The following is a 23,569-nucleotide window of genomic DNA, read 5'->3' on the forward strand; positions in this document are numbered from 1 at the left end:
CACCTTTTCCCAGCATTCCGCATCGCTTGACCTTTGTCATGCGTAACTCGTTATGGATGATGTTGAAAATCGACCCATGGCTAATGCGGACCTCATGAACAATAGCTTCGATAGTTATGCGCCTATTGGATAGGATCAAAGCTTTCCTCCTGTGCCNCGATGGCTCGGATTTGGCCTTCTTCAATGGCGGCGAGTCTGCATGTTTCCACTGCTGCTCATTTCCTTTCAGGGTCATAATGATAGACCCAACATTCGTCCAACCTGATCAGGCTGTCAGAAGATTCACATTTTCGTCGTGACAGAAGTGCAAAAGTTTCTTTCCACATCCATCCGTTGCTGGTTTTGAACTGATGTCAACAATCGTGGCACCCAACACGCAGCGACCTTTGTCATGCGTAACTCGTTATGGATGATGTTGAAAATCGACCCATGGCTAATGCGGACCTCATGAACAATAGCTTCGATAGTTATGCGCCTATTGGATAGGATCAAAGCTTTCCTCCTGTGCCACAATTCCCAGTTCCTCAGCGAAAGATGGTCTTCCACTTCGGGGTTCATTTTAGAGGTTTGTCTGTCCACAATTGAAGCGCCTCGTCCTCTTGACCACTGTTCCATATGATGGTACACCTTCCTGATACACAGCGGTCATCTGGTCGTGGAACTCCCTGGCAGACTTCCCTTGCAAATGCAGGAACAGTATCGGAGCGCGAGCCTCCACTTTCTCAACCGACGTCGCCATTTTGCTTCTGTCCCTTCCGGTGGTCTGTCCACTTGGCGCGGGAAAATATGACGGTTCGGCAAGCTCAGGAAATGGGCTATCTCCTATATTGAACGATATTTTGGAATTATGATTTTCTCGTGGTGACAATTAAAACATTATGACTTCTCATCATAATGTGAACTCGTGTAAATAAGTTGTACAGAACTAGTGGCTACGTTTGGCTTGTAATAAAGTTTACTGTTCATATGCCATATGTGTGTCTTTCGTGGTTACAATCAGAATGATCAAAGAAGGAAAAGCAAAAGAGTTCAATTTCTTTTCATTATTTAGTTCTCTTTCCCGGTCCTTTATCGAGCAAGTAAGGCGAATGCCTAGTATTCGAGAGGTAATCGGTTCGAATATAGGGCCGGAGTTCCAGCTCACTCCTCAGGGAGCCGGGTTAGCGCTACGGGCTGAACAGCCGAGGGGTCGGAGTTAAGTGTCCCGGTAGGGGCAAGATTTGTCACTTCTCCACGTCATCCAGATCGGTTATGAGGCCCACCCAGCCTGTTCTCCAATGGATACCGGGGTCTGTTCCAGGGGTAAGGCGACTGTGGCGTGAAGCCGACCACCCACCTCCAACTAGTGCCGAGGTCAGGAATACGTGGATCTACACATCCTCTGCCACATACGTCTTAATGGCGTAGTGCTTAATTAGTCAAGTACAGGGACAACTTTACCTTCAAGGAATATGACGGGCTTGGCACCTGCAAGTAAGTTGTACAGTTGCGTTGGTTTAATAAGCAGCGATCGCTTTCTTCCACATTGTTTCCAGTTATCCTTACCTGAATATCTCATAATGTAGTTCCGTACGTTAATAATCTTTTGCATTTCATTGGAAGTCGTTAAATAGCCGCCATATCAATTGGGCTGTCCATGTCAGTAGTTTGAATCATAGGCATCTGGAGTCCGGGCAGGCCTCGTGGAGGTGTCCGGCGACGTCAGGCGACAGCCTCCCATGTATGTCTGTGTATTGTTTCTGTTTGGGGTCGAACTCCATGTCTGTTCACACAGAACAGGAAGTGGACTTCCTAACAGTCAACACGTTTTCATGGTGATTGATGCAACGTGCGGAATAAAAAGAGGGGCTGAGGGTGTTCGGGAATGGTGTGCTCAAGAAAATAGTCTGGCCAGAGGAAGCAGTAGTGACACCAGGTTGCCGAAAATTATGTAATAAGAATGAACTTAATATTGTTTATATATTTGCCCTTCATCTGATACTATTAAGGCCATGAAAACGAGGACAACATAGACAGGACATGTAGTACGCAAGGGAGAAATAAATTTATACAAAATTTTTGTCGGAAAATATCAGGTGACTCAGAAGAACCAAGCATAAATAGGAGTATAATATTAAAATGGATGTGAAAAAAAAATTAGGCATAGAGTTGATTAAACTGGCTCAGGACCGAGTTCACTGGCCACCCTTCGTGAACATAATAATAGACCTTTTGGGTCAGTTCGTGGAATTTCTGGACCAGCTAAGAGAGCGAAGAAGGATTCATGCTGGGTTGGGCTAATTACTGTTTACGATGGATGTGATCACAGTACAAACGAATTCGTAGGAGTTCTGTCGTTTTCGTGGGAACTATGAAATCTTTAAGCACTGGAAGTGGCAGTAGTGCAACGAATTGGGCGACATCGCTTGAAATCTCGTGTCTCTCAAACAGGTTTATTTTTCTCGCGAGAAAGATGGATTTAGAACTGTCGAGGTGTGTCGTTAAATAAACCCTTTGTGTAGCATGAGGAATAAACGTCGTCATACTCGGGACATCTGACTGGAATTCTGTGCTGAAACCGGAAACAAATTCAAAGGCCTCAAGTAAATAGCGGTTCAGTAATTAGATGGAATTTATTGTTACGATAACTGAATTACTGAATGCTGCTTTCTTCGAATTTTATTTGTTTCATTCGGGCCCGTCAAACTAACAGTATTATAAAAGATAAAACAACTCCGTCCAGTGTGACCATCATCAGAGGGACATCGGTACTGCTTGGAAACCACTATTACAGTGGGTGTTCTGAATGTTAAAATATATACACATACAATGTTTGTAATGCACAATATATACAAAATCCAAAGTTTTCACAACTACAGCGGTTGTCTTGGTATATTACAGTTTTTTAAAACTTTTGTTATTGAAGTTGAAATTTATAAACCAAATAGGTTCGTGTCCCTTCTCTTATCGCCTTTCTTGACGGGGGCCGAACTTGTGCCGCCTGTCCTTCTTGAGAAGGAGGTTCTTTGATATCGTCCTGTGTTTGTTCGTGGCTTGCTGTAAAAACAAAACAGCACAGTCGGAGCAATACTCGTGGCGTCTGTCAAGAGAGCAGTTACCAGCGGCGGCAAAAACGCCCGGCAGCCCCTCAAACTGCTGTACACCTTGCTTTGAATGAAGTTGTCTTTACGAAAATCACCATACTGCGCGTAAGAGGTTCAACAGAATGGTCGTGGTCCTCTAAAACATGACATTAACATTGCCAAGACTGGCTTCTCATTTAAGGCACCGTCCCTATATTTATAGAATATGCATACAGAAAACATACTGTGCTTCAGTATGAACGAAATTTTAAATGTGTGTTATTTTATTATAATTTAGGCGAATCTGCAAAGGTGACAAGTACTCACGTGATGGGCGAGAAGACATGTATCGCCTGACCCTGTTTCAGTTGTCCACCGTTTCTGTCTGATCGGTCGAGTCCACATGTTACTTGCGGGAATAATCCAGGAAGCTGTAGACACGCCGATGATGAGAATAGTGCCAGCACTAAGATTCAACAAAATGGCACCAATCACTCCAATCTCTCTGGTCACACACTCCTCGCTACCTCCTACTGTAACTCCCTTCTCTGTTCTCTGTCTACACTCGAACTGTCCTTCCACTCACCCTTAGGCAGCTCCCACCCACAAGTCCCCAGTGGTCATTACTGGAAAACAAGAGAGCCAAGGGTCAATCCAGGCGTCAGTCCCGCATCTGTTATTTTCTGAGATATCTGTCTTAAACTTTCTCAGGTCTCGAAGGCACACGGGCAGGCAATACAAGACACACAATGCCACATCATGGATTTATCACTCAAAATCCCTGCCTATCTCGACGGAAGAGAGCACTAGGAGCAAACTGGCGACGTTAATGACAATAGTGGCACCACAAGCCTAACGAAGACTATGTTGAATTGCAACAAGACGGTCACGGGATGGTACTTCGCCGTAGGAGCGCCTCTCAGGGTGTGAACACAATGCATAAACTGGTCATAACCACAATTAAATAATTTTCAGCGAGGGACGGACGGTTGCAATATTTGGTTGTGAGGACAGTCATTGACTGCTTGTTCATGCGATGTTTCTTATGGTGCCCCCTCTTCAAATTCGTGTTAAGTCGAATTCGCTTGCTGTGTGAGCGTACCCTGAAGCAGCTAAGGACACATTTCTTTGGAATTTGAGGATTGAATACAGCCGATGTGTCCTTTTGTTGTCAGAATATAGCTCCTCCTCTGTTTCTCAGTCTCGTCAGCTGTATCTTCATTCCCGCATATGCAGTGGCCATGCTCTATATACATGATATCGCAAGGGGCATTGTGCGGAACTCAGTAGCAGAGTGCCCCTTCATCAGATTATAAGGAGACAAAACTGGGAAGACTGACTTACGAGCCTTGTGATCTGTACCATATTTCAAAGTAGGGAAGTGGTCGGCCTTGATCATTCTCTTGTCCTTTTAGAACACGTCAGCTTAAGAGTGCAGCGTCAACGGAAAGAGACGTCCAAACATTTTGCCGATGTTCTCCTGCTTGCAGGGTACACGCGGGTGAGGCCGTGGCAGTTTCCTCGCTTTCTCTTCGATCGAAAATAGTGCTAAGGCCTTCGAGTCTCTTTTTAACAGTGGTTCTAACCATTTTCTGATTCACGGATCAGTAAGAAATTAGCGGGTTACTTTAGACGTGATTGCATCCGCTGCGGTCACAAACTGAAACTGGTTGCATACGAGGGAAGGGTCCAAGTGCTGATACCATGATGATGCATGGGGAGTGGAGTGCTGCACGCGTGGAAGTAGGAGGGAATGGGCCACCGGTACCAACTGAGTAGGAGACCTGGTGACGAGCACCCCTCTTGTTCCAGCACGGGGAGTTTACAATTCTACAGTTCTACAGTCTAGTGAGAGTTGTTAACACGAAAGGACTGATTGTGAAATTACTTGTTCAGCATTTTGTGTTATAGTTACGTTGAATTGTAGTTACGGCGTTAAGTAATAAAGTGACGTTGCAAGAATACACCCCTCGAGGTCTTATTTCACGACTTTTTTGGGTGCTGAAACCTGGGAAGAAGGATTGCGGGATCTTGGTCAACGTGAAAGAATTTGTGTTCATCATGAAGCCGTATGTTGTCTCACGATACATTTAGATGTCAGGACTTAGGAAATTGGAAAGCAAACACGCCTACGTTCGCTGATTTCGCTCTGTCGACATATCCGATTTCTGTCTTCCGACAGGCCCCATACAGACGACCAATTAGATTGTGAGATCGTACTTGGAGATACCCTCACAACTCGACATGGCGGATAGCGAACTCCGAAGGCTAAAGAGGAAGAGCTCCACGGCAAGGGCGAAAACGACGAGGTTCACTACTCTTATAATTGAATCCACCGCCAGCCCCACACTTGAGGATTATGAGCACTACCAAGACCGTCTACGGGAGACACTGGATCAACTAATTTCACTGGATTATGATATCCAGGATCTTTTAGATGACAGTGAATACACGACTGATGTGGAGAAGTCCGAAGAATACATGGACTCACGCCTCGTCTGCATTGCGGAGAGGTTTCGAGAATGAGTTCAGCCCCGTTTGTATTACGGGGCCGGGGCTCCCGAGAAGAAATTGAAGCACTCCTCGCCTACATTGCGGAGGGACAACAAATAGACGCAGCATTACCAGCGGAAAGGATAAAACCCCTTAATTGATCGAACTCTGGACATCACTTTCCGCCGCTAAAACACACCAACACCTTGTGCAGAACGGAGTACGTTGGAAATTTATTGTTGCACGTGCTGCTTTGTGGGGAGCCGGTGGAAGCTTCTGTTGTTAGCGAGCCAAGGCACATGTGGAAGAAGACTAGGAACATAGGACTGTGTCCAGGAAGAGACAACCAGGTCCGAACTGTCCTTCGACAAACGAACACAGCGAGAATCAGTCTTCCAGTGCAGCTGGTCATTCCTTTGGCTTGACCAGGGTGGGGAGGATGTTGGGAATCGTGAACTCAGCGCGACGCGATAACGCACGCATTGCCAGTAAACGCTTCTCCGCTGTGACGCAACAGCAGAGGAGCTGTGCTGGGCAACGGGACAGTAAACACTTCCCCGCTGTGACGTAACAACGGAGGAGCTGCAGCTGTGCTAGGCAACAGCCCAGTTAACTTCTCCGCTGTGACGTAACAATAGAGGAGCTGCTAGAGGCGAAGTTTCCCACTTGTTCGATATATATTATATATATTGTCACGTGTTTTGTCTCTGAAGACGTCGTTCAGATTGTTAATTGGTTTATTTAACAACCTACAAGTCGTAACTACAAATACTTATAACACAGTTGCGGGTTTACACAATTTATAAACCCTACATAATAATCTATTCACTCTATCTTCAATAGTCTTCACTAATTCACAGTCCCCTCGTGTGTCTCCACCTTATCGTGGTGAGGGTGTTTGAGTATGCCAAGGACCCTGAGAGCTATACCAGCGGTAGCGTAGCTACTGGCAGGGCCTCCCTTGCTGGACAGGTCAAAGGGTAGGCATCAGACGAAGAGAGACACCGAAAACTGATGCCGGAAGCAGCGTCATCAGCGGCGACTTGAAGCACAGAGAAAATGATGCTCGAGATGGTTCAAGTTCGTATAGCAACAGGCGTGACCAGAGTGGTTTGAACGGCTGTTGTACTGCGATGTGGAAAGCAAATGGAAAAACTACCACATTATCACTATTCCTGGATAGTCTCTTTCCAAAAACAGAAGATCGCATTAAGTGGAGAAACTGTTTTGGAAGAGGCTGTGGACCTGTCATCTGACAGATTACTGATGAATGAATGAATGAATTCACAGTACAATACGGGAGCTATACCACACACTCTCAGTACCTTCTCACACTATCGCCTCTAATCGCACGTTCCGGTCTTCTTCACGTTCACGATTCGCTCGCTACAACGGAACTCGGCGACGGCTACAATTCAACTGACTGGTTAAATGTATAAGGGGTGGGCCTTCTTGTCCCTTGCACCGCGACCACAGTCAACTATACTCCGGTAGCTTCCGCACTGACAACACAGAAAATTGTTACGCCATAGGTACCATTGTTGCGTAACGTCGTGTTTACAGGCGTTGCTGGGAAACGCTGCCGAGAGTTGTTATTGCTGCGTAGTAACCGCTGTGTCCCCTGTTACGTCACAATGGGAAGTGCTGTTACGTCACCGCTGGGGAGGGGGACGGAGTGTTGGCTGGCCTGTTAACGTAGCAGCGGCAGTTTCTCCGATGCTATTACGTCACCGCTGGAAGGGGCGTGTTTACCGAGCGTTGCGCCGTCCACGTCACAATATATATCGGCGGTGGCAGTGGTGGACATTCCTACAGTAGAGGTCGACAGAAGTCAGTGGTTAGCCAGCACGGACAGTTAGACATTGTAGTGAGAGTAGTCAACACGAAAGGACCGACTGTGAAACGACTTATTCAACATTCTGTGTTATAGTTACTTTGAACTGTAGTTACCGCGTTGAGTAATGAAGTGACGTCGCAAGAATACGCCTCGAGGTCTTGTTTGACAACACACCGTGATACTGGTAGTTAACTATTCCTGTTCCACAGTGGTCTATAGCTACATGTTGTCGTTACATCGTCCCGTGCTACCCACTGTCCGGCGTCTCGAAGCAGCAGTAATATCAGCACTGTCCGCCTCCAAACAGCATTGGCCAGTACTCATGTGGTGACAGGTGCGTTGCGCTACTACCGCAGTGTTCCTGGCTGTATTAGTACACTGTTTGTTTCTCACGAGTTGGGGACTGCCACGTCACACTCTGCTGGGACCAGGGCTATAGTTCCCTCCCCTCTATCGAAGGCCAGCGACCACCACGAATCACGGCGGAACAAGGCCATGGTAGTAGAACAGTAGTTAAACGAACACTGTCCTTTTATTTCGTACTTTTATTAGAGCAGGCGAAGTAGGTTGTGATGTTGTGGGAATGCTTCGTAACGCACACGACCAACTATAAATTATTCATAATCACTATACTGAGCTACCCAGGTTTGTAGTAAAAAAGGTAAAGTTGTCCATGAGTTAAGATAATTAAGCAATAGGCAATGAAGGTATGTAGGGGAGTGGATATATAGATCCACATTTTCATGACCTCGGCACTAGCTGGAGGTGGGCGGTGAGCTTGACGCACCGGCCGTTTACCCCCCAGGGGAAGACTCTCCCCGGTACCCATTAGATAGGTTGGTTGAACCCCAGAACCGGCCTGGACAACGTGGAGAAGAGAAAATTCGTGACCCGACTCCAGGTTTCTAGTAACGCTATGAAGCATTTCTCAGCTTTGCCTTAAGAACGTAGTTTTGTAAGCAAAAAATACGCTGCATGTGGTACAGAGAGGGGGGGGGGTCTGAAAGGGGAGTGTGCTGTGCCAGGATGGGTTTTGCAGGTATGTATACTGCGTATACTGTGCATTTTATGGCAACATCCGGGAACGGAATACATTGCAGCCTGCATAGCTGCAGTGTATGACAGTGCCCGCGGACTGTATCTGTAAGTGAACACGCTTCCAGAACTTGAAATGAGTACACCAATTTTTACCACGCCAAGTTTCCAGAGTAGTTCTTTGAAATTGTGCAGCCATTATGCACTGCATGGTGCAGTTTTGAAGATCGGGAACATAAACCTTACCAGTGGAATCCAGAGTAGGTCTACTTCATAACGTTGAAAGTACTAAGAAGTAGGCATATTATTCAGTAATATTTTGGTAGGTCTCGAGGGTGTTTATTTTTCTTATACCGAATATAACATATTGAGACATGACGCCTGAAAGCCGGAATAGCCCATTGCTAGATAACGACTTGCCACGAAATTAAAACACGTTCCCGCGTCAATGAATAGAAGCGGGATAGTCCAGTGCTAGACATCGGCTCGGTAAACACGTTTCCGCGGTAACGAATAGACGGAGTGACAGACGAACTGTTGGAGATGATCTGCAGGTATATCCGGCTCATTTCGAAATTAAAAAGGAGATTATCGTCCATTTGTCTATAATCCGTCTAATTTGCAACACTTTTTATTTTACACTTCGATACACACGCTAACACTACATGCTTCGGCCTCAAGCGGCCATCTTCAGGTGTTTTTTTACAGATATTCAATTAAGGTTGTGTCGAAACTGCTACTCTGTTTCACTGTTCCAATTCATTTTAAAAAACCACACGCTGTAGACTTCTTTTTAATTAAAATAATATAAAATTCTTTTATAATTTGTTACTTATTGTTTTGCTTCATTGAGGGTGTCTTCATTTCCGTAAAATATAAGTTGCTTTCCTTGGCAGCTTGGTCCTCACGTTAGTTATCTGTAATTTATAGATTCCTATATTGTTTTCATGTTGTGTTTGTTTACTTTTTGTACTCACTTTCTCCTGGTTTGTGTTTCCTCCTCAACGTGTGGTGTTTTCTTTACTGGTCATTTTTAAAATGAATTGGAACAGTGAAACAGTGTTGCAGTTTCGACACAATCTCAATTGAATATCTGTAAAATACACCTGAAGATGGCCGTTTGAGGCCGAAACATGTAGTGTTAGTGTGTGTATCGAAGTGTAAAATAAAAAGTGTTGCAAATTGGATTATAGACAAATGGACGCTAATGTGAACAATTGCAACAGGATGCTGAAATACAGAATCATAAAAAGAAGAGTTTAGTTCAGTTCACGAGAGTTCAGTTATTCGGCATTCCTAAGGGAGTTCAGTGTTCAGCTGTGGAGTGCTAACCAGCGGGCAACGTAAGCTGAAGGAGTGACCGAACCGAGTCAGTCACGCGTAAGAGAAGACACTCGTGGTCGAGTAAGGAATGGAGCGAGTTTTAGACAGCCATGGATTGTGAGTTATAATTTTGTAATTGTAAAGAATTGCCAATAAATCCAGTCATCCAATTCAGACCTATTATTATTAGTCACGGAACCCGGACACGTGCCGGTATACTTTGACCAGCTCACCGCACCGATCCTTGCTTTGAGCAGTAATCTTTCTACGCTACTCACAACTTAATACGTACCATAAATTATTTTGTTGAGGATGACTGTCAGTAATATGGATACTACACTGCGTAGAGACAAATGTTTTTCCACAAGTTTTTCGTTATATAGTACGTAGTTGATTGAGGCACTGTGCTACAAGCCGGAAGGTCGCGGGTTCGAATCCCTATTAGGCCATTGGATTTTTAAATTGACCTAATCCTTCCAGCCACACTGTGGCCCTGGGTTCGACTCAGCCTATAACAGAAATGATTACCAGGAATATTCTTGAGAGGAAAGGGCTGCCGGCGCGTAAGGCTGATAACTTCACCGCCATCTGTGAGCCGATTGTCTAGATAATGTGGGAGCCTCGACGCCTCACAACCCTGTGGGCCTTCACGGCCTGTTACAGGGATAGCTTTACCTTTTTTATCGTCATTTTCTTGAATGCACTTACCGTAACTGCATTTTCACGCTTTTATTCAAAACGTCGACAGGTCTGATGTTAACGCCTGGAAGGTAGGATGTATCATCTTGTCTGATTGTTTCACAGTACATTTCCGAAATTGTAAAGATCGTTTGTGCTTATCTCGTATTAATTGTTGTAATCTCCTTGTGTATTTAGTTTCGCCCTTAAATGCTACCAGTTCGCAGTTACAGTGTTAAACATATTATGTTTGCTGCATGTCTCTCATTTACACGTAGATGTTTTTGTCGCTCCAGATATATTCTTAATGTGTACAGACAAATTATATAATTGGAAGGCTTGTCTAGTCATTAAGAATAATATGAACAAGCCTGCATGTGCGCGCACGCACACACACACACACCACACAACTCTACGGCGAAACGTGAAATGCAGTGACATGAGGTACTTATCTGTGTTTGGGTACCGCAACATGGAAAAGGTTGAGGATAAGTACCAATGTAAAGTGTATTCCTTCAGAATCCTAAAATGCATTTTGCTAACAGTGAGTGCATCTGGTGCTTACTAGTATAATTCTGGAAAGGTAGTTTGCAACAACGATCTCTTCAGTGTGTGTTTTAGGGCCTCTTGTTAATGTAATTAAACATGATACTACTAATGAACTTAATTATCTCTTTATATGAAATTATACCAAGCCTGACGCGATGGACGACATTTATACGTGATATTTCTGTTTTTAAGTGACATGTGAGTTTTATATAGTCCTACAATTTAGTCTGAAGAAATTCAATACATAATCGTGGGGTTCTATTTCCCACGGCACACTGGGAAGTAACACGCATGTTTGTATGCGGAGGAGTGGCCTAATTTTCGTTTTAATGATGCCACATTACAAAATGGGCGTACTGAACCGACATGGCTTTGTTTTGATTGTATTCTTGTCCTTTATTTACAGATGCAGTAAGGACCTTTCCATGTACTGGTATTATCGCATGCTTTACAAGTTAATCAAAATGTGTATAAGGAGCAACATCAGATGTTATACTGGTTTACGTTTTATCGGCTACAGTGAGCTCTTTTCACATGTTTTCGTGAGTTTATAGCAGGCCTGTGCGTTGTGGGGCTGCTGTTCATATGTTTCATTTTATGGGAGATTATCTCCAAGATAATTAAAAGCGGAGATTTCAGAGTATTAGGATCGTGCACGACGCAGACAAACATTGCAAATACATGTCACGTGTGAGTGAGTACATAGAGTCATTTAAAGGAGGACTTCTTTTCTGAGAATTGTAACTAAACTGCAATTAAATTCCTCGCTTTCTGGTGTAGTCAAGCAGAAAGAAACCGGAAAGTACTGCGCTCTCCTTAAACTAATCAGATTTCGAAAGCAGAATCCGAAGAATTTGATTTAGTTCATCCTGGCCCGTCAAACGAACCAAATTGGTTCTAAGAATTTTAACGAAATATATTTTAAACCACATTTGAAAACAGGCTAATTATAATAATGTATTCATGCACGGCTGTAATTGTTAAAGGATCAGATTTTATACTCATGGCATTGTGATGATACTCTGTGTATGTGTTGGTATTGACCAATCAGATTGCAATAGTAGTGTCCGTATGTATTGATGTATCCTTCTGAAGGTGGTCGCTCCGACCGAACAGGTCAAGGATGAAAGATTAAAGATGAAAAAAGAAATTATTAATCACACTGGATGGAGTTGATAATCTTTTATGCTAGAATCCGAAGATTCAACAAAGCCACTTCACTTCCGAGTCCCCTCGTCCTCTGTCTTCCAAGTGGCCGTTTTTCAGCCGGCTCATCTTTGCTACACACCCAGCCCATCGTGGTCTTCTAGATTCTACTGTATTAACAGTACTGAGTGATCTATATAAAACACATTGCTCTTTATACGTTAGCTGAAACTACCCGATGACTTCAGCCATTTTTCTGAACACTCTGTTATCAGGCGGCTGTAGCCTTCCCTGCAATCGAGAGAACATTTCAAACTGTCTGCCGATGCTTCTATTATTTAACCGTACTTTAATTGTGTGTCATGATGTTTTCTTCTGGATTGTGACATCATGTAGTTTTGTGGGCGGATGCCATAGTTTCGGGGGAAAATACTGCCTCCGTCTTCCGGGTTGAAGTATGTCGGTTCAGGAACAGGTTCGCCCATATAACCATGTTTATTCCAGAACTTACCCTTCAACCCTGAAGCTGAAGGCAGAAATTTCTTCCGAAACGTCATCCGCGTGCAAAACTGCATGGTGTCACAAGCCAGAAGGCTAAAATCTTAATATACTCGAACAGGTTGCTTATCCGTTAATGTGTACATTGGAAAGCTGCAGTCACTTGGGCGACATCTTGTTCGCTTGTTTGCAGTGATCGTTCTCCACTCGCAACACTCACCCACAGCGGCTCTATCAGATCGGAGAGTGTCAGTGATGCGGTTGGTACAATTTCCTGAAAGTGGCCGGTATTTGATCCTCGGAAGTGTCAGATGCTATTTCTCGTCCCAACTTTTAAAATCCCCACGTACACTTGTCTCCGGTACATTGCTCTTTCCCGAGAGAGAAAGCGGTCGCAGCGTGAGGCTACCGGTCACCTCCATGTAGCGTGGAAGTAGATCTCCAACCCCAGCGTACCTACATGATGCATTGCTTAGGCAAAAGTAGGCAAAGCTATCCCTGTAACAGGCCGCGGAGGCCCATAGGGTTGTGAGACGTCGAAGCTCCCACATTTTCTAGACAGTAGGGTCACAGATGGCGATAAGGTTGTCAGCCTTACGCACCACCCGCCCTTTACCCCCCAGCAAGATTCTGGGCACTCGTTTCTGTTGGAGGCCTAGTCGACCCCAGGGCCACAGTGCGGCTGGGAGGATCAGGTACATTGAAAATTTCACCACATGGGGAATCGAACCCACGACCTTCCGGCTTGTAGCATGTACCGCGTGCCCCCGCTGCAATGCTTAGGCACAGGGCTAATGCTCGGGATTTCTGGGTTTCTGGACTTCGTCCATCGTCGAGTATTCTAAAACACAATGTCTCGGAAACTGGAGCTGTATGCTTAAGAATGCCGGACGAGGGACAAAGCCCAAAATCCCAGTAATCCCGAGTGTTAGTACTACACCACCATCAGAACCCTGTAGATACAAGGTCCCGCCTTCGTAAGGTTGTTACACGTGTTTTGCCTATACGTACTTCTCAGTGTTGTTCCCTGTTTTAGTGTCCGACCATCCGTATTCTGTTAGATCTGCCTCCAGATACCGCGTTCGTTTGCGACTTTCGACACGCCTTCGAATATTTTCGTTTATATTTAATTTTTATGTAGGTTGAATGTAGGAGTCGGGATAGCGCGGTCGGTGTAGACTGGCTGCGGGCTGGAGTTCGAGCCCCGGTAGGTGCAAGAACTGTCACTTCTCCATTTCGTCCAGACCGGCTCTGGGGTCACCCAACCTCCTGTCCAATGAGTACCGGGGGTTCTTTCCCTGGGGGTAAAGGGCGACCGGGGCGTGAAGCTGACCACTCACTTCCAAGTAGTGCCGAGGTGAAGAAAACGTGGTTCTATACATCCATATGCCTTCATGGCGTAATGCTTAATTAGTTAAGCAACGGGACAGCTTTACATTATCATGTAGGTTGAGTGTGAGACTTGAGCACCTGAAGCCTGAATATCTATAAATAATTTCTAAAAACAGTTCCTAACCCATGGAAACACACTGAGGCTCTGTTGTAATGACCAGTCAGTTAATGCTTTTAAGAAAATAATCGCTGTTCCTTTATAGGATATCTGGAAACAAGTGAATGCACGTCGTTGGCGAAGCACAGAGTTTTGTAATGTTAAGACATGCGGCACCCACGTTGCTACTGGGCTTCGAAGGACTTTAAAATGGGAAAGCCGACTAAGCAAGTTTGTGTACTTGTCAACAGTATTATCGAATAATCATTTGCTGTTTATATCTGTGATGTAACAAAAGGCAAGTGTAAACAGTAGCATATCGACATTCTCTGAAGTCAGCAGCTTTAAATCAGAGCGTCACGACACAAAATACGTAATTATGTAATTTCATTGCAGCCCCACATTGCAGGGCTGCCGAGACGCAAGCACTGCAGTACAATTTCTGGACGCGGTTCGAATCCTTCTTTCTTTGAATATTATTCCTTCTTTCAAGTTTAGCTATTATGTATTGTGATAATGATAAGAAAAGCAGTCAAGTCCCTGGCAAAAAAAAGTTACATTTTCTTGTCTGTTAATACACGTACAAGTTACTTCATCCTGTTTCAGTTATTGTACTTGTTATACACATGCTTTTTATTGTAATTTATTAACTAAGAAACTACGAAGTTTTCCCCCCGACAGTTTACAATTACATAATTAATGTGGAAATTCCCCCTCTTTCCGGAAACCCATAGCCAAGTGAATCTAGTTCAAACTCTGATACTGTATTTATGTCTCCCAGCTGATAGTCTTAACTTCCCGGAGTTTTCCCATTTATTTTGTTGTATGCATATCTTATCTTCCTATGCCTTCTATGTGTTCGGCCTATCTCCTCCAACTTGTTTCTAATAACATTTAGCAAAGAGTACAAACTTTGAAGCTCATCTTTTTGCAATTTTCTCGTGTTACTTTCTCCTTAGATCTAAGCCTTCTGCTTGCCACTCTTCTCTCATACACTGTCTCTCTGTTTCTTCCTCAGTGCGAGAGGCGAAGTTTTACCACCACAAATACCAAAGGTAGAATAACTATTTTAACTCCTCATTGTAGGATGCGTCTTGGCGCCGAAAAGTTTGATGACCAGCTGTACCGTATCTCAAAAAAGCGCTGAGCCAATTTTTTCAAAAGTTGGACTTTAGAGTGTATGATCTGTGTTCGTTATTAACATAATAACCTGTAAACATGCTGCTTTCGTGACCCAGTGTGGTAAGACAGCTAATAGCCAAGCTGTCGATCTGTCAGTGTTAAATAGTAAATCGAGTATTATGTTTAATAGGTCGGTAGACCTAATTGTAGGCTAATGTGACGTTGTGAAACAAGTTCGTTTTAATCCGCGGAAATGCTATAAAGCGTGCAGTTAGGGTGAAGATATGCTGCCTACGCTCCTCGTTTTGCATAACATCAGGAAGTAACATCGTGTAATTGCTCCACTGCAGTGCAAGTGCAAAAATAATTGGTTTTGTAACTTTTCTAACTTTGCATGTGCGTTACATCCTGAAGGAAGTGCATTGTAAAGTAGGGAGCCTGAACATATTACTCTGCTACATCTTCTTTTGGTGGCCAGTGATCGCCATGGCCTAAATGAGTATGAACTTCTAATCCCTTGCACCAGATGAAAGAAACAGATTCAGTTTCCGAAACATTGTGTTTGGGAAAGAATTCAGGACCGTGGACAGTGCCCAGGGTGGTTGCTGTTACACATTGCTCTCAGTTTGCGCAAAACGGTTTCATTCGTATTGCGTGGATCCATGAGAAGAATTATCGTTACAGAAGTGAACTTCATCTGTAAATTTAGCAGTCTTCCTTAAGTAACCCAGCGCTAACTTAATAATTAAATTAATGCCTAAGGTAACAGCAGGGCCGCGCCATAGCTCATGCGGTTAGTCGCTGGCTTCTCACCGCGGCGGCCCGGGTTCGATCCCGTGTCTGGTCAAGTGGGATTTGTGGTGGACAAAGTGGCGCTGGGGCAGGTTTTCTCCGAGTACTTCGGTTTCCCCTGCCAATCATCATTCCACCAATTGCTCCACAATCACCCTCACCTATCATCTTGGGCTGATACAATAGGCCAAAAGTGACCGCAGTACAAGGGACTTAGTCCCACCCCACTAGCAATTTTAAAGACAAATTAAGGTAACAACAGCATGAATGTTCTGCAAAACTATACCAAAATCCCGCACACTTGGACGATGTCCTAAACCAATTTGATATATTTCACACCTTGGCACCTGATTATTCTAGGATCCATCTTAATATTATCTTCCGTATACGCCTAGGTCCTCCAGATGTTAATTTTCCTTGAGGTTTTCCTGACAGCCCTATAGGATTAATTTTTTTTTTCGTATGACCCTCACGAGCTGTATGTTTCTGACTTTGCGTCAGTGATGGCGTGTGCAGAGTGCAAATAATATCATTACTGACACAAGGTGTGTGCCTCCAAGGTACCGTGTTCAGTGGTAGGGTTTCACTTAGGGGGGAGAGGGGAGGGCGAGAGTGGCACAAAGATAAGGAGAGAGAGAGAGAGAGGTGGCAGTCGACACGGCACGGTAGAGTAGGACGGCTGTGACTTTCACCAGACAGTTTCAGTGCCTGTTTTGTGTGTGACGCCGAGTGAAGTTGCCTTATGCTGAAGAATTGGTGTACACCCCAGTCTATTTGTATCGTTCGACATCTACTCATAGGATTATTTATGTTTTGCAAGGCCGGAGATAGAGAGTGCTGATTTATTTGGAAGTTCTTGTGTCAGTGGAGGTGAATATTGTGCTAGTTACATTACTGTAGTTTTGTGATTACGTAACTAAATTGTTCACAACAGATGCAGTACAGGTATGTCGAGTGGGATGTATTGGGGTGTGACACCGTGTAGCCTGGTAGAAGTTTATCGAAAATTCGTAGGAACGCCCAACTCTCATCTTCAGGGTCGAAATGAAAGCTTGCTCGGCCATCTCGTCGACTCTGAAGATAGAGGCAATACGTTCCTCCGAAACTCCGGGAAACTGCCGTTTCCTAGAAGATGCTGCTGCTCAGGAGCACGTGTTATTTTCCTTGTGCTGTGAATTTAATAGGAGTAGACAGATATTTCGACCACCATCAATAAATCGTAGTGAGGTACATATTTTGTCATGGATGCGCCTTGCTTTGATGAGCAGGGCCTAATTCTTTTTATAAATTCGACTGATTTCGAATTATAGCTTTGTCTTATGTGCGGATGTTGAGCAAAATGAACTTTTAGGCAAATAGAAATTTCATCCCTATTCACTATGAGGTGACGGACATTAGATCTCCATTAGCCGTTCATTTTATTTGCGTAGTGAAGGGGACGCATGAGAGTTACGCAGAATTAAACAAATATGATGTGATATGATGGAGAATTTGCTGTGATTCACTAGCCGAAAGCCTGTCTGCTAAAGGAGATAGAGCGGATCTGAGATTCTCACATCGGTGGCTATGAAGACGTGGGGCTGCAAGGCCAGGGCCAGATTTGCAGTTGTGTGGGCCCCGGGGCAGTCAAAGTCTAGAGGTCTCTGTGAGGAACAACAAATTTAGCTTCAAACATTTTTATCTTTTTTTTGTTCTTTCTATTTTTTTTTTCACTGGCTCTGCAACCCCCTGATTTTTCAGTTTCATGGTCATTTTACAGAGGGTAGGACTCCTTGGACGGGTGATCAGCTCGTCGCAAGACTTGTACCTAAACACAGGACAACACAAACACAAAATAAACGCATACACACACACCAAACATCCATGCCTTGTGTGGGATACGAACTTACGATCCCGGCTTCCAAGCGAGCGAAGACAGTACATGCCTTAGACCGCTCGGCTACTGTGACCAGCAGTTCTTCTTTCTTATAGTAACTTCATGGTTTTAAAGAAGCAGATGTCTCAGTGAAATTTATGGACTCTGTTTTCGTTTTGTGGAGGTCCTTGGGCGACCGGCTCGGTCGCTTCCACTTAAATCCAGCTCTTCACGCTGTTGCATTCCATAAGATAGAAATCAAAATAGGAATATATGTATGTGCTTTCTGCCAACAGCGTCGTTTAGAAGTACCGATTAAAACAAGTAAAATTGAATTACACAGTGATAACTGTGGCGTGACGACAGGGGTTGGGTGCTAGGCGTAGGCAGGGTTTATCGTCATAGTTACGACTTCTCGACACATCCTCCCTTCAGTGGCTGGCCACAGGGAGTTATTGCCCCGGAGAGAAGCTGACAACCCAGCGCGTCTAGTGCGCAGGTCTAGAATACACATTGCTGGGATGGCGATTAGCACAGGCACACTCTCACTTTAACTCTGAATCGCCCTAAGATCACAACGTAGCTATATTATTAATATCAGTATCGTTACTTTATCACCAAATGTGTTTTGTAACAAGTAGTTGGATTCCTGAACCCTTATGTAGGGATGCTGCTAAGTTCGTTGCAGAACAAGATGAAGGGTACACCGGGCACTCGTGTCAAATTGTTCGTTCAGGAAACGGCAAAATCGTCACTACACATTGTATTAATAATGCTGCTGAACAAGGATTTCGAAATATACAAGGAAATCAATTTTTTAAATTAAAATCTGTTGTGATGATTCAGAATATGGACATAGAAATTTTCTTTCACGTTGCAGTTCATATATTGAATCGTGATAAAGAAAAATCGCACTTTTTCACCTTCGTGGTTTTACTTGGTGCTGTCCAAAAACATAACAATTAGAATATACAAAACTATAATTTTGCCTGTGGTTCTGTATGGGTGTGAAACTTGGTCTCTGACATTAAGGAGGAACATAGACAGAGGGTATTTGAGAACAGGGTGTTGAGGAGAATATTTGGACAGAAGAGCGATCAAGTCAGAGGAGGTTGGAGAAAACTGCATAATGAGGAGCTTCATTACTTGTACTCTTCTCCAAGTATAATTAGAATGATCAAGTCAAGGAGGATGTGGTGGGCAGGTCATGTAGCACGAATGGGGAAGACGAGGAATGCGTATAGGATATTGGTGGGGAAGCCAGAAGGAAAGAGACCACTGGGAAAACCAAGGCGTAGGTGGGTGGACAATATTCAAATGGATCTTAGAGAGATAGGATGGGATGGTATCTATTGGATAGATCTGAATCAGGGTAGGGACCAGTGGATGGCTCTTGTGAACACGGAAATGGACCTTTGGGTTCCATAAAATGCTGGGAAATTCTTGAGTAGCTGCAGAATTGGCTGCTCCTCAAGAAGGGCCCAACTCCATTAGTAAGTAAGTCATAGTTTATGTCAGACAATCGTGTTTTACTAGCCAGTGTAATTTATTCTAATTTAAGTAGTTTCATTGTTTCAGATTGCATGATAATTTGTAGGTTCATATGCCTTGCATACAAGAAAGAACGACCGCCATTTCTGTGACCAGCATACCCGATTTATTAAAACAGCATATTTCGTACATTTTTGTGATGAGCAGCGCACTAGCGCTCTGCTAAAAGACTACAGCATGACTGCTGTCACGCAGTTAATGCTGTGTTGTTCGGGCATCGCCTGAACAGAGTTTCTTTACACTGCAGTTGCTGTTCTGCTTGGTGTACCTGCGTGTACGCAAGAAGCAGTCTGTACTCGTACCCAGTTAGTACAATGAACCGAATCTACCTATCTGCTGTATTGTTTAGTGTGTGACTGTGAAGTGGCCCATTCTTTACAGCCATGTTGCTCTTTCACGCTGTACAGAAATGTGACCTAATTAAAAGCTGCATATTTCTCGAAGGTCGTGATACCAAATTTTATCGAGCGTCGCGGTCGAGTGGCCTCGTTTTCGAGAAGCTCAGATTTTGGAGTAGAGACCGTCTTGTCTACTGAAATAATTTGAGCACCACCCCATGAAGACGTATGGGGGAGTAAAGTATGGCTCCACTAGTCCTGACCTCGCACTAGACACATGTGAGTGGTCAGCTTCACGTCCCTGCCGCTTTACCCCAGGGGAAGCAGCCCTCGGTATCCACTGGATAGGATGCTGGGTGGGCCCAAGAGTCGGTCTGGACGTTATGGAGTGGACAAAAATCATGCCTTAACTGGGATTGGAACCCCGGCCAACAACCCGTGGGCCGTCGCTATATCGACTGGGCCATGCCGACTCTTGACAAGGTCCTTAATAAACCACAAATAAACAACTAGACCTTCGTCAGAATTCTGGTCCGTGTATATATATGCACAGCCCCATTCTGGTATTGATTGCGGGAAAATTAAAAGTGGGCTCTTGTATCTTATTTTTCATGTGAAATTTCACAATGATCCATCCATGTGTTCAGAAGCACTGACATAATGCATTTACATTGTAACATGGATAGCAGTATATGCATAGCGGCCATGTTATAGACATTTAGCTGCCGGCTGGACGAAGTGGCATTGGAGCAGTTTTCTCGTAGTGCTTCTGTTTCCCCTGCCAATTTTTGTTCCATCCACAGCTCCACATTCATTAATCCTATCATCGGCGCTATATAGTCTCGATATTGTCACGTCGTTAAATATCCAACTGTTGGAAAGATATGTGTGGAGCTGTGTACACTGGGCAAGATCCTGGCAGGTTAGCTCAACGTAACGGGCCTGATTTACTGGATATAACCATTTAAATATATGCTGTGACGTTTACCTGGACCTTCCTTGTCTTTTTCGGATTTAGTATTAAGAAATAGAGCATACCATTTCACCCCTCGCCCAAATTCTTCCCCATTTCATCATCATTCGACGCTACACAACTTGCACAGTCGATACAGCCGAGTTAAATAAGGGTCCATGATTCTCAAGTAACTTCTAAGTAGAAATTAGATAAGTTTATTTGCTTAGCATTATAGAGCCCCCTGATTAGTTTCTCAGCACTGCCCTGCAGTCTGTAGCGCTTTCAGTTTTCTGGACGCTGCGGCCACAGCCCAGCCTTGAGCTTCTCTTTTTCATAAATGTTTAGTTGAATCCTACTCAGACACACTAAAGGTTTCCTCGGATCGAGGCGCGCCTCGTCACAAAGCCTGTACCCAGACATCTCTCACTTGGGGTTCAAACCCACGGTTTAGTTCTTAATTGCTCGATTGCAGCAAGTACGTGTTAGACCTAACGGCCTCCGGAACCAATCGCTTGGTGATCAGTTTCTAAGATTCACAGAATGAGAAAAGAAATTTATCAGTGTAGGTCAGTCTCCTCGCTTGAGGTCGTTCATTGTATCACGTGCCTTCTCCCAGCAAGACCATCATTTCCGACTATCTTTATTATCTCGTCATTTTTCCTCGCTTCTTACCAATACCGTTCATTTGTCCCAGTTGCTGGAAGAATTCACGTATGAGTTTCTAACGCTGAATTGTGTGGCAACCTTTAAGATACTATTGCTATTGTAAATGTGATCTGAGGACTGTAGTATGTTGCTGTCCTCAATTGTTTGTTCTGCTCTGTAATGCAATGCAGTGCACTACTGTCCTCGTTTGCTGTTGCTGCACGCGCGCGCTTGCATTTCCTTCTTCAGACATAGGAAAGCAATCCTGCCTACCAGTTCCATTCCGCAACCCCCTCCAGTGCGTCTGAGTGCCTGCAACCCAAAACCAAAACAGAAAGCCTAGAAACCTTAAGCAGTTGGGGTTGAACATACGAGGTACATCGAATGGACGGAAAGTTCCCAGATATCTCGGTGTAATCATTAATGAGAGAATTACATGGAGATTTCGCTCAGATATTATCGAACCATGGGCCTTCAGCACATTTATTAGAATCTGTTCGCTATTCAGAGGGGGCACGCGGTGGCATAATTGGTTGACGCACTATGCTACAGGCCGGCAGGTTATGGTTTCATTTCCCGGTGAGGTCGTTGCATTTTTCAGTTGATCTAATCTTTCCAGCTGCACTGTGGCCCTCGTGTCGGCACATCCCCTAACAGGTATGACTCTACCTGGGGTTAAAGGGCGGACTGCCGGCGCGTAAGACTGACAACCTCACAGCCATCTGTGAGCCGATTGTCTAGAGAAAATGTGGAAGCCTCGACGTCTCACAACCCTATGGGCCTCCACGGTCCGTTGCAGGGATGGCTGTACCTTTTTTAACCTCTTATTTGCTATTCATATGTGAGCTATTGAGCGCTAACATTGAGCTAACCCTTCACAAAGCACTGATTGTGTCCCTAATGACGTATGCGGTAGAAACCCATCGATGGAAATCGCAAAATAAGGTTCTCCCCACCACTGGTCAGTTTACAAGGCGCACGCCGGTTCTCTAATTACACTGGGCTTTCAGCGTGCCATGCGTGGATGGTTATACCACAGAAGTGTGCAGGCAGCAAACAGAAGTCGTACATGATCACGAAAATAAAAGTGTTGGCCGCAAGGCGAAGCCCGGCCCCGAAAACATAAGAAGCTTAAACCTGGCACTTGCGAGGCTTACGATCGTTGACTTGACTGTGCTGTCGTTTTAACACAATCTATATGAGACAGGCTGTCTTCTTGCAAAGGCTAGACTGACAGAGGCCTTGTATATATTTAAAATTGTGTATGTGATTGTTCTTTATTGTGCCATAGCTATAAATGTGTAAGAAAGTGTGCACTTTTACGGAGGCCAAGATATTGACAAAAGACAGACCCATGCAGCTGTCAGAGAGGGTGCAACACGACTATAGCTTTAATTGTACGATTTGCAAAAGAAAGCAGAAAGTGTGGTCTCGACACCTCGACAGCACTGTTTGGCGGTAAACCATCAGTCGTAAAGTGACTGAAGGAAACCAAAACAAGTTCCTCGCCCTTCACATTTCAGCACGTTCCTTCTAAACGTCGGTATCCGCCTGCAAGACTATACGATGTCACATTCCAGAAGACGACAATCTGAGCAGTTCGCCGTGAAGAACCTCAGAACTTATGCAGAGAAAGTCATGTCTGATAACAAAATGCTAGGAACTATTTGGATCTAAAAGAGAGGAAGTCACAGGTGACTGTCGTACAAAAGAGGTTCGTATCATTAGGGTGAGCAAAATATGGATGGTGGGACATGTAGGCTAGTGCACATGGCGGAACTGAGAAATGCACACAATATTTTTATTGGAGAACCTCAAGGGAACAGACAGAGTGATCTATGCATATATATGTGAGCATGATATTAAAATTGCTCTTAAAGAAAATATGGATTGGACTAACCTTGACGTTTATAGTATGCAATGATTCTGATTCCCTAAAACTTTAAAATTGCTTAATGCGAGGAGGGAGGGACTATCACCCTTTCATGGGAAGCATTGCCCTTTGGGAATGTTGAATTCCTTTGCTACGCACACATATCGGGCCTATTTGAAGTGATGTGCCATTCCAAACTTGAGACTTCCTTTTCCCGCATTTGCTGAAATAACTCAGTGGATACATTATTGTTTACACATACGGTCATTGAATTTCGTTCAACATCCAGGAACATCCATAACAGTGCGATCATGAGTACGTACGTTGT

General features: G+C 44.3%; 1 protein-coding gene across 6 annotated transcripts in view; it reads left to right on the top strand.

The window, feature by feature from the left end:
* The first annotated feature begins 16,696 nt into the window (after positions 1-16,696).
* The window catches only part of LOC111869695 (partitioning defective 3 homolog), a 203,256-nt gene continuing 196,383 nt past the window's right edge, over positions 16,697-23,569 (top strand). For 3 of the 6 annotated variants that reach the window (XM_033753528.1, XM_033753531.1, XM_033753532.1), the window contains exon 1: positions 16,697-16,894. The gene's annotated coding sequence lies outside the window, so the exon portion shown is untranslated. Of the gene's footprint in view, positions 16,970-23,569 lie in introns of all 6 variants that reach the window. The other 3 variants (XM_033753530.1, XM_023861392.2, XM_033753529.1) reach the window with 2 other exon arrangements.

Source organism: Cryptotermes secundus, unplaced genomic scaffold (assembly GCF_002891405.2).
Source record: "Cryptotermes secundus unplaced genomic scaffold, Csec_1.0 scaffold1344, whole genome shotgun sequence".
In the NCBI taxonomy this organism is placed as follows: domain Eukaryota; kingdom Metazoa; phylum Arthropoda; class Insecta; order Blattodea; family Kalotermitidae; genus Cryptotermes; species Cryptotermes secundus.